Source organism: Babylonia areolata, chromosome 1 (assembly GCF_041734735.1).
Source record: "Babylonia areolata isolate BAREFJ2019XMU chromosome 1, ASM4173473v1, whole genome shotgun sequence".
NCBI lineage: Eukaryota > Metazoa > Mollusca > Gastropoda > Neogastropoda > Buccinidae > Babylonia > Babylonia areolata.
Genome location: NC_134876.1, coordinates 21,834,005 through 21,846,504, shown reverse-complemented (window position 1 = coordinate 21,846,504; position 12,500 = coordinate 21,834,005). Strand labels below are relative to the sequence as shown.

The window sequence follows — 12,500 nt, the reverse complement described above, 5'->3', positions numbered from 1 at the left end:
CGTTCTGGAAGCCAGAAACAAACTTTTTTTTTAACATAACAAAAATCGCAAATTAGATCTGTAATATATACTCCCCCCAGATCGTGAAAAAAATATACACACCGGGAAAGAAAATACAATTATCACCACTTAGATATTCAGTGTTTATACCACAGCAATGGAAATTGTCGTCGCTTGGGAAATCTATGTTGACCAGTTTGCCCTCTTTCTCTCACACGGCCAGGGAAATTGCTTTGCGACAAAACACACTGTAAATTCATGTCACCTGACCAATGATGAACGATATCCCTGAATTCTCCAAATATCGTTTACAGTGGACAGACATTATACCTAAATTAAAGATCGAACCGAACTATACACTTCATAACTATCCTCTATCCTACATCTTTTCAAATCATCGGAGCAGAGCTCTTATTCAACAATTGTGGGGAAAGTGCCTTTGAGGGACAACGCCAAATTGCACTTGCCGCCATGTCCTCAATAAAAACTTGTGTGTGTGTGTGCGTGTTTAAAGGCCACTCCTGTTGAACTGGAACAAACCAAGAGGTTCCCTATTTGTCTTTTGGGTTTTTTTCAAGTTCGCAATCCTATTCACCCTATGGCTGAAGAATCACATACAATAATTTTTTAACTTTCTCTGTTGAAATAGAAAGTATGCAGCACATAAAAGTACAAACTCCTCCCACATTAATTTTGGCTTCAACTTCGTTTCTATATTGGTTGAAATAAAAATTTAAAAACATCTAACATCAACATGAGCTCTGAGTAGAGAGACAAAGAAAGGTTTTGAATAGAAATAAGAAATAAAACTTTGTTATGATATACTGACAAGAAAAAGACCAATGAAAGCTCTTAAAACAAAATATCTTTTCTTAAATTGCCCTTTTCAATTCCCTCCCTTGAGACAGCTGAATGGAACTGACAGCTGGAGTTAAATATTGGAACGGACACTGCAGAAGAAATTATTCTTTTCGTCCTTTTTTTTAAACATACTTCAATTTTCCCTTTTTTACTTTCTTTTTTAAACATATTTCTATTTTCCTTCTATTGTTTTTCTTTTTTTAAACATACTTCGATTTTCCTTTTTTTATTTATTTATTTTTTTAAACATACTTCTATTTTCCTTCGTCCTTTTTAAAAGTATGCTTCTATTTCCCTTTTTTTATATCATACTTCTATTTTTCAGAAAAGAAAGGTATCAACTTTACAAAATAAAGCAAGTAATCAAAGAGAGAGAGAAAAAATTAATAAAGAAATTAAGGCGAAAGGAAGGAATGAAGAGAGGAAGGGAGCAAGGATGTAAGAAACAAACAGGGGGAGAAAGGGAGGGAAGAAAGAAGGAAGGAAGGAAGGAAATAAGACAGGACGGCAGACATAGAAAGAACGAGATACGAGGAAAGAAACACACATTCAAAGGGCGGATGGGTGGATGGAATTATGAGTAAATAAAAGCGAAGACTGAATATACCTACCCATTTTCCAAGACCCAAGCCCTTAACAACACTGACCTTAAGGGCGTTTGGAAATAGGTCGTCCATTTGAATTGATCAATAACTATTCTTCTTCTTCTTCTTCTTCTGCGTTCACTCGTATGCACACGAGTGGGCTTTTACGTGTATGACCGTTTTTACCCTGCCATGTAGGCAGCCACACTCCGTTTTCGGGGGTGTGCATGCTTGGTATGTTCTTGTTTCCATAACCCACCGAACGCTGACATGGATTACAGGATCTTTAACGTGCGTATTTGATCTTCTGCTTGCATATACACACGAAGGGGTTCAGGCACTAGCAGGTCTGCACATATGTTGACCTGGGAGATCGTAAAAATCTCCACTCTTTACCCACCAGGCGCCGTCACCGTGATTCGAACCCGGGACCCTCAGATTGACAGTCCAACGCTTTAACCACTCGGCTATTGCGCCCGTCAATAACTATTCAGTTCTTTAATTCTCAAGGAGTCAGTAACAAGCATGTGGATTCTTACATTTTTAGTTATGTATGTCCATGTTGCCCCTTCTGAGAATGCGTGTCTATCCATTTCCCAGAGCAATAAATTTAACATTCATTCTACCCAAAGCGAGGGCACAACCACAGAATTAGGGACAGCGTGCGAGACTGCTATCTGGACCAATCAGTATGTGTCTAACTTGTCTGGTGATTGCTATCTGGACCAATCAGTATGTGTCTAACTTGTCTGGTGATCCGTAACTTACTTCACAGCTCGCTTCAATCTTTTGTTGAGAGTTTTTATTCGTAGTCTTCAAGTGACTGATTTCGATTTTACATTCCTTTTTGGATATCCGTGTTTTTTAATAATATAAAGAAAATCGTTTTGGCTGACCACACGTTTTCTGTGTGATTTGCATTTGTCTTATTGCCTGTTTTCTTCCCTGGATACCATGGATAAATACTGCTGTGTTTTCAACAGATATTCTTTGATAGTTTTCCCAGTGGACCACACATGATGTGCAAAAGACCCACCCTGTAATCCTTTCGGGTTCTGAAAGCCATGGATGCACACGGTTCAAGTCGGAGTGGCCCACATAGCCATCTCGTACACCCAGACCGCAGTTCAAGTGTTTGGGGCCGCCCGTCTGTATGGCAGAACTGTGATCAGACTTCAACTAAGGCTACAGGTGACAGTCTTGCGGTAAATTTATGCGGCTTGTATACGCGCGTGCATAACATACATATATCTATCTGCCTACACACACACACACACACACACACATATATATATATATATATATATATATGTGTGTGTGTGTGTGTGTGTGTAATTATAGAATAGAATAGAATATGTTTTTATTACCAAGTGTACCGGGGTCACAAGGAATATTGGAGGGGGGGGGGGGGGATTGTACATAACAAGATACGAACATAAAACGAAAATCATACACAAACACAGATACAGTAGAAATAAGACACACGGACACACAGACACAGACACAGACACACACACACACACACACACACACACACACACACACACACACACACACACACACACACGTTTGAACAAAAGCTGCATATTACATGTGGATGGGGTTGATGACTAGATATTCAGGTAGATGGTTGTTGGTTGCACAATTATATATACATATATATATATATATATATATGTGTGTGTGTGTGTGTGTGTGTGTGTGTGAAGGTGGTGGGGGGGGGGCGGGGGGGGAGAGAGACAGCATATGTGAGCCGTTATTGCTTTCTGTGATTCTAAGGTGTTAAGTGGCTGATGATTGAGTGCCATTTTAAATACCCCGCGCGCATATTTGAAGCCAATAAAGAGTACTGATGGTGAGTCTCGTTTTATCTCTCAGTTCTGCAGACTGTCGCGTGTATCCATCCAACAGTCAATGGATAGAATATGGTCTGACAAATGGGAAACACGTAACAGTCTTTAAAGTGTGAATCTAAACTTTGGGAAAGTTCCTCCCACGCCCCATCTCCCCACCCACCCACGGCTCTCTCTCTCTCTCTCTCTCTCTCTCTCTCTCTCTCTCTCTCTCTCTCTCTCTCCCTCTCTATCTCTTTCTCTTTCAGTGGGAAAATTGGTGTTTGTAACAGTGGATGTGAATGGCGGTGTGTGTGTGTGTGTGTGTGTGTGTGTGTGTGTGTGTGTGTGTGTGTGTGTGTATGTCGTGTGTGTGTGTGTGTGTGTGTGTGTGTGTGTGTGTGTGTGTGTGTGTGTGTGTGTGTGTGTGCAGTCGTCTGTCTGTGTGAAAGAGACGTAGACAGAGACTGAAAAATCAGATGTGGTTATACCATTGTAACTGTACGTAAGTGAAAGTCAGTGGCGTGCGCCTGTGTGATTTCGTGTGTGTGTGTGTGTGTGTGTGTGTGTGTGTGTGTGTGTGTGTGTGTGTGTGTGTGTGTGTCAGCGTGTATTTATGAACGTGCGTATCTAGATATACGAATGTACGTACATGTAATTGTTTCATAAATGATATATATTCCATTCAGCAGAGACTATTTTGCGCCTGCTTGACTTTCCTCTTGTCAAATCACAAAAACAGACATACACATCATACCACTTCGCACTAAAACTGTTCCTTGAAAGAAAGAAACATTTCAACACCCCACATCCAAAAACACACATAACCAAACTGTAATTAAGCTGGGCAACAGGTCTACATATGTACGTACCCATCAGTCACCGAATTTCTCACGCTTCATAGATGGCACTCACACACACCAAAAAAAAAAAAGAAAAAAAAAAGCGAAATCACCGGCTACCAAATGCGACATTATTTTCACCACCACAGCTGTTGTTTTTTTTGTTTTGTTTTTTAAAGTCAACGCAAACACAGTTTCAACAGGTCACACACACACATCGCCCGTATGCCCATCTGTCTGCAAGCCAACCAACTGCTAAAGGGAAAGAACTCTTAACACCACTCAACTTTCGCGTGGGAAACGGTTTCTGTCACTGAATATTCGTCGCACGCAGCAGACGACAGGCGTGTATGTCCGTCCGTTTTCCCTACTTTATTTCTGCGACGGACGCTGTTGTCGCCTAGCTGTGCTGTGCCGTGCTGTGCTGTGCAGCGCTGGATCAATGCTGCTCGCGGTGGCAACCTTAATCTCAGCTTCAGAACCACTGTGGTGTGATGTGGTGGTGGTGGTGGTGTGTGTGTGTCGTGGTGGTGGTGGTGATGGTGGCTGGCGGTGGTTGTGGTGGTCTAGGCGTATCCGTTTGGGATAAACTGAAGGTAATGGTAGAGGTAGAGAAATGAGCTGTGGGTGGGTGGGGGTGGGAGTGGGTGGACAGAAAGGTTTGTAGGTGGGGTAGGGAGGCTGGATTGAGGCGAGGACACTGTTGTAAAAAGAAGGGAGGGGGTGGAAAAGAGAAAGAGAGAGAGGGGGGCGGGGGTCAGCTCGCTAAAGATGCTAATGGTTTCCGTTTCCGTTTGCCTTATGGGCTCTGAGGTGGTATGTGGCCAGTTATTGCCATAGCTTCCCTGCTGTTGAAGGGGGAGGGGGTGTTTCCTTGCATACCTCACCTCCATCCCCATCGGTCACCCATCCCCCCCACCCACGTGTTCCTGACACCCCTCCTGCCCATCCCTCTCAGCCCCCATTCTCTTAACAGCAATAAGAGTTACGATCGCGTGAACTGTCACGCGCGCGAATGTGTGTGTGTGGTTTTGTGTGTGTGTGTGTGTTTGTGCGTGTGTGTGTGTGTGTGCGCCTGTGTGACCTCTGTCAGTTTGTCTTGTCTATCTTTCCGAGGAACGCGATTTTTCTCAAACCGCTGGACCAGCTTCGAACCATCAGACACGGAATTTGAAAATGTACCACCGTGGCGAAGTGGTTGGCATCGCAGACTGACAAGTGAGAGGACGCATGTTCGAGTCCAAGCAGAGGTGGGGGTTCGGCCAGCCCCAACCCAGATAGAGTGTGCTTTAGGATGAAGTGATGGGAAGACTGGGACCACACCGTTGAGGATCGTCCACTTCACGTGTGCGTCTTTGGAAGTGTTGCTCACATTTCCGGACCACCACTGCAGGTATCCTTATCTCTCAGGCATGGCTGACGCCGGAATATGAATATCATAAAAGGATTGGAGTACAGCCTTGTCACGGCATCGTCACAAACCACAATGGACCGGCTTAGCAGCATCGTCATCATCCTCGACTTATTCATCCGTATAGAAAAATAATTTGTCCCATATTCTCTGTCCTGCCCCCTCACTCCTCCTCTCCCCGCACCTCAATCAATCCTGGGGTCAGTTCCTGTCATGGTCTTTGCTTTCAGACGGAAGCGGTAGCAGTCTCCACGTTGGAGGGGACGCTCGCTCAGTCTGGCTTCGCGACCAAGCCATCATTGTTTTCAGTATGGGGTCTAGTAGACGGTGTCCTGCATATATTGAATCGGAATGGTTACTACCAAGTATCTCCGAAGTGACTCGGCAGCAATGCAGGGTCTCATCTGGCGTGTAACACCCAGGCGACCCAACATCTATCGGTGCTGAGACTGCGGCAGACGATCCGAACCAGGGTTTGACTGTGATTTGGGAGAGAAGTGTGGGTGGAGAGGGGTTGTCGCGGGGGTTCGGGGGGCGGGGGGGTGTAATCTAGCGGGGTAGAGGGGCTCGGGAAGATCGGCGTGGGAATAGTGCCATTGGAACGGTGCAGGAAAAACAACTAAGTTTTGGAGATTTATAGAATCTTATCGATGATCTATAATTTGATACTGACAGTACCGTCCTGTCACGCAGTCCCAAACCTCACTGGACCTGTACATCAGCCACAGCAGCAGTATCCTCATCATTCGACGTACTCTGCTCTCATGTGGTGGCTGACCACAAGGTCGATTCCTCCTCTGTCTCCGCGCTTGCGGTGAGCATCAGTTTCCATCAAAATCTTCGGCGGTGGCGAATTCATGGAGACTGTCACTTGGGGCGTCAGAGGGATGTGATGACGGTCTCTACTCCAGGGGGGTGGTGAGCATGGGAGGGGTGCGGTGTTGGGAGGAAGGGAATTTCACGCTGTCTGACACCGCGGCAAAGCGATTATTATCGTTGGTTGGGAGGTGAACAAATGGCTTCCCATGTACTGTGTTGTGCTGTTTCAGAAGTGGAGTTAAGCTGAGCACTACCGACGACAGTGCAGGGCAGTGTCATACCGATTCGCTTTTTCCTAATTTTGACTATTTCATGGTCGCCTGTCACGAAATTCGTTATCCCGATTCGCTTATTCCCAGTTCGCTTACGTACTCAGTTAATCTGTGCATACACGTGCGAGTGTGTGTGTGTGTGTGTGTGTGTGTGTGTGTGTGTGAGAGAGAGAGAGAGAGAGAGAGAGAGCCGCCACCACCACCACCACAACTGTTGTTGTTACCACTACTACTAGTATTATTATTATTATCATTGTTATCATTATTACTATGTTTATAATTCTTAAGCACAACAGTAATGAAACCGTAACAATCATTATCCAAGGAAACAGTGTATTCAACTTCAAAAGAAAAACATACTGATTGGTTACAGTGAGGTATCAAAACCAGAAATACGCTGGAGACGAAAAGTAGACTGAACACAACAATTGACACAACACTCCTTACAGAGAGAAAGAGATAAGAGGGAGGAGGGGGGGGGGAGGAGTGGAAATCCCCTGTAATTACCTGAATTATTTTTCCTACCCACCACCCAAGTGCCAATTAACAAGCCTCAGTCCAGACGCCCGTACCCGTACTGTCCCCCAGACTTCAATCCCTCAACAAAATCCCCTTGTCACAATCCCCAGCTGAAGATCCAGCTCAGCTGTCAATTAACCTCACGTGATTGGAACAGGGTGAGGGACGAAGGACTCAGCCGCCGCTAACTATGTATCTGTCACCTAGAACACGACTGAGACGGCCGGGGGGCGGGGGGGGGGGGTTGATGAGAGGGTCCTGTGGAGATGGGGAATCGTGGAAGAGGTTTATTGTGGTCAGTAGACAGCGGGCAGTGAGTGTCCAGCCAAATGACAAAGCCGCTTATGGATCGCTTGCCTTGGGGGTCCTTGGAGTTCCACTGTATCTCAGTAGGTTAACTGAGTACTGAGTTCAAAGCAACTAGACATTTGTACAACTAAGTGGATCTGTTCGAGTTATTTTTGTCGCCACAGTTCTGACCTGTTTGTTTTTGGTGCTTATAATTGTTGAAAATGTCTTCTTCTTCTTTTTTTTCTTCTTTAATTGGCATTCTTCGGAAAGTATAGAGTACCCAGTGTATGTATCTTGAACTGGAATGGCCAAATGGATTGTGTACTTTTAGTTACCGGTGAAGGTGATGGTTGTGTCTGGGTTTGTTTTGACCTAGTGATTGTGCACGTGTTTGGGTGTTGTGAAGTACACACTAACAAACACACACTCACATAGTGTCACACACACACACACACACACACACACACACACACACACACACACACACACACACACACACACACACACACACACACACACACACACACACACACACACAAATACAAAGTAACACAAAGTCGCAAACACACATACACACACACACACACACACACACAAAGTCGTAAACACACACACACACACACACACACACACACACACACACACACACACACACACACACACACACACAGTCACACATACATTCACACTCTCAGAGACAGACAAACAGAGACAGAAACTGAGAGAAAGAGAATGCATTAAGAGAAAGTCATCACAGAAGTGAATTCAACCCAACAGTACCTTCTCTGAAATGTTTCACAACCCTCACAAAATCGTCGCAAAGGGCGACAAAGTTTGGTTCTGTTGATTCGGGGAGCTAAGGCCTCCACGATGTGTCGCCGGCGACAGTTTGTACAGGCGACAAGCTGGGGTGTAATAGAGGGATTCCGTTGTCATCGGAACGATGCTGAACGATTATCAGTGGCATTTATCACACGCAACATGGGACGCTTGCAGACAACATTCAGATTTCTCGGTGTCACCCCGCCCCAAATCTTTTTTTGTTTCTCTCTCTCTCTCTCTCTCTCTCTCTCTCTCTCTCTCTCTCTCTCTCTCTCTCTCTCTTTCTCCCTCTTTTTTTCCCCTCCCTCTTTTTTTTTCTCCCTGTTGTTGAGTTCTGGGCCTGAGGGCGAAAGGATAATTGTTGGGAGCAGGGGTGTGGGGTGGAGGAGTAGGGGGAAGGAGGGGGAGGAGGGTGTGTTACGGGGGAAGGAGGGGGTAGGGGTCCGTATTTGTGACATCAGGGATTTCTGAAAGAGGATCTGAAAATATTTGGCCATGTCAATCACAGATACAGATACCGCACGAAGCACGTGGGCGCCAACTAATTCCCTCGCTGCACGCACGCACGCACGCACGCGCGCGCACACACACACACACACACACACACACACACACACACACACACACACATACATATATATATATATATATATATATATATATATATATATATGTATATATCCGAATGGTTATAGCGTTGGACTTTCAAACTGAGGGTCCCGGGTTCGAATCTCGGTAACGGTACCTGGTGGGTAAAGGGTGGAGATTTTTTCCAATCCCCCAGGTCAACATATGTACATACCTGCTAGTGCCTGAAACCCCTTCGTGTGTATACGCACTCAGAAGATCAAATACGTTAAAAATCCTGTAATCCATGTAAGCGTTCGGTGGGTTGTGGAAACAAGAACATACCCAACATGCACACCCCCGAAAACGGAGTATGGCTGCCTACATTGCGGGGTATTCAAACAAAACGGTCATACACGTAAAATGTTACATGTCTGTCTGAGTGTGTATGTGTGCGTGCCTGAAACCTGATTGAATGACACAGGAAACGAATGATGGGCACCCAGTGGCAGCCGTCAGCCGGCTCCACCCAGGCAAGGCAGCCCGTTGTGTAAATGATCCCGTGTTTGTAAAGCGCTTAAAGCTTAGTCTCCGACCGAGTATAGGCACTATATAAGTATCCATATCAATCAGTCAATCAGTATATATGAACACACGAAGCTTGTGGGCATCGCACGCACACACACACACACACACACACACACACACACACACACACACACACCATCTCAGACCAGTGTCAATCCCCATTTATATTGTAATGCTTTTATTCTTCCTGGTGTTGAATAGCTGCAGCTCGCCAACTGCTGGAAACGTTTTAAGCCGGAAATTTAGATATTTTTTATTGTTGTTGTTGTTTCTAACTTATTCAGTCATGATATTTGGAAATTCACGAGAGCAAGTTGAAAGCGTTTGCGTGTCTCTCCATGGCCTCGCTAGCATGGAAAAAATGAAAAAGATTAGTAGATGAAAAGAAAGAAATATCATAAAATACGTAAAGTTTCCAACACCTCTGTGTGTGACAATGCGTGCATGTGTGCTTGCGTTTGTGTGTGTGTGTGTGTGTCTGTCTGTCTGTGTCTGTGTGTGTATCTGTGTGCATTTTAAAGCACGCAAGCGCGCATTATGTGTGTACATGCAGTTTGTCTGTGAATCTGCCGGTGTCTCTGTCTGTGTTTGCATCTGCACTCGACTACCAATGAGCCAGCACATTATTTTCTGTATGTATATTAATAATCATTATGCAGTTTATTCTCTTCATGTTCACAGTCTCTCCGTTCAAGTAACGAACGCTGTGGATAGACCCCTTTATTTATATCGCAGGCCCGGGAACGTGTAATGAGAGAGAAGGTACAGACGGGAGCCAGACGGTCTAGACATGTTGACTGATGGTCCGACATTCATTGCAGACAGACACTACAGGTCTGGAACTGCCTCAGGCTTCAGCTCTCATGCTGACAGATGCGTGGAGGAGAAGGGGGAGGAGGAAGAGGTATCCAGCAATATGCAAAATTTGGGGATTATATGGGGGAGTGTTGGGAGGAGGGGTGGGTGGGAATTCAGCCGTATGCAAATTTGGGGGATTATATGGGGAGTGTTTGGAGGAAGAGAGGGTGATGAATCGGGGGTGGGGGTGGAAGGTGAAGGTGAGTGAGGGGCTGGGAGAGAAAGCGGGTATTGATGATTCATGAAATCATCAGTTATCAACAGTGTTTGTTGCTGATGGTGGTGGTGTTTTTTGTTGTTGATGTGTTTATGTCTGTGTTGTGTGCTTGTCTTTATAACTCTATGTCTGTGTGGCGAAAACAGAGAGAACAGTATTTGCAAGGTGCGTTATATGGGAACTGCTGGCAATTCATTTCATATTGTTTTCGAATGTCCCCAAAATACTGCAAGTCGAAACAGACTGATACTATGTTAACTCTTTCCATACGAACGGCGAAAGAGACGACGTTAACAGCGTTTCACCCCAATTACCACCATCAAAATATTGCAAGCGGAAGGCTCTTATACTGAAGAAGTGAATGTTGACAAAGAATACCACAGTTCTGACGACGGAAGCTAAAGGTTGGGTCATTCAGACACCCACTGGACATCCGAGGGGTCTGTAGAGGAGAAGAGAGGACTGGCCGTACTGAGTGAGTTAATATCAGTCGCATTCTTCAATGTTCGTTTATGCAATTCATTTCATGCTGGGAAGAAAACACAACTTGATTTTAGTAAATTCATAAACCTTAGGAAGGGTGTGCAACATTTAATTAAATCTCGAATGTACTTGCCAGTATGTTGAAGTTTGATTTGTTTTGTTATAAATTATTATTATTATTATTATTACGTAACTCTCTATTGTCTGGCTTACCTGCTTCAACCATTCAGTCCCTTCAGCGCATACAAAACTCTGCTGCCCGACTCGTCCTCAGAAAGAAAAGATCTGAGCACATCACTCCTCTTTTGCAACATCTCCACTGGCTCCCTGTCTCACACATAATAAAGCATAAGATCAGCATTCTGTGTTAAAAATGTATTCACAAATCTGCCCCTTCCTATCTTTGTGGCTGCCTTCAACTCTACACTCCACCTCGCTCTCTACGATCGGCTTCGGATCTGCACTGTTTATGCATACCCAGATTCAAACACTCCACTGTTGGCCGCCGTTCTTTCTGTCTCTGAACCTTGCATTTGGAATGAACTTCCTCTTTCGCTTCGTCAGGTCTCTTCACTCAGCTCTTTCAAGTCTGGCCTTAAAACCCACCTCTTTCCCTCCCCTATCTCTTCCTTGTTTTTCAGTTCCTCCAGTTGTAGAGTTATGCATGAGTGCGAATGACTGGTGTGAAAGCGCTTTGATTTGTTTCTGCACAAGATTCAGCGCTATATAAATACAGTGATTATCATTATCATTATTATTATTATTATTATCATCATTATTATGAATGATGTGGTGTGGCGTATATGGATTAATTTTTGTCCGAATGCAGTGACGCCTCCTTGAGAAACTGAAACAGGGTAGACACATTGACTGATGGTCCGGCATTCATTGCAGACAGACACTACAGGTCTGGAACTGCCTCAGGCTTCAGCTCTCATGCTGACAGAGGAGGGCGAGAAAGAGGAAACCGGTAATATGCAAATTTGGGGGATTCGATGGTGAGTGTTGGTGAGGGACATGCGGGGGCAGGGGGGGGGGGGGGGGGTTGGAGAGTGTATGAATGATTCATGAGATCATCAGCTAACAGTTTGGATGGTATTGGATTTTTTTTTTTTTTGTTAGGTTTTTTTTTTTTGTGTGTGTGTGTGTGTGTGTGTGTGTGTGTGTGTGTGTGTGTAGCACTTGTGTGTAGATGTATTGGAGAGAGAAAAAGTGTGTGTATGTATGTGTGTGCATTCGTTCTGTTGTTGTTGTTGTTGTTTTGTGGATGGGTGGGTGTTTGTGTTTGCATGTGTGAACGTTCTATGCATGTGTATTTGTACCTACGTATGCATGCGTGTGAGTGTGCGTGTTTTCATGCGTGTGTTTATGTGTGTGTGTCTGTGTGTGTGAGTGTGTGTGTGTGTGTGTGTGTGTGTGTGTGTGTGTGTGTGTGTGTGAGTGTCTGTGTGAACCTCTCTGTGAATATCTGCCTGCCTTTTGTCAACGGCCCATGTGTGTGTGTGGGTGTGTGTGTGTGTGTGTGTGTTTTATC

The 12,500-nt window shown here is 44.8% G+C and overlaps 1 protein-coding gene across 3 annotated transcripts in view; it reads right to left on the bottom strand.

Moving 5' to 3' along the window:
• LOC143280865 (caspase-3-like) overlaps positions 1–12,500 on the bottom strand; it is a 192,419-nt gene that overhangs the window by 167,250 nt on the left and 12,669 nt on the right. Inside the window, exon 1 of one of the 3 annotated variants that reach the window (XM_076585615.1) lies at positions 4,150–4,439. The exons of the other annotated variants lie outside the window; for them this stretch is intronic. The gene's annotated coding sequence lies outside the window, so the exon portion shown is untranslated. Of the gene's footprint in view, positions 1–4,149; positions 4,440–12,500 lie in introns of those variants that run through there. 3 annotated transcript variants of the gene reach the window in all.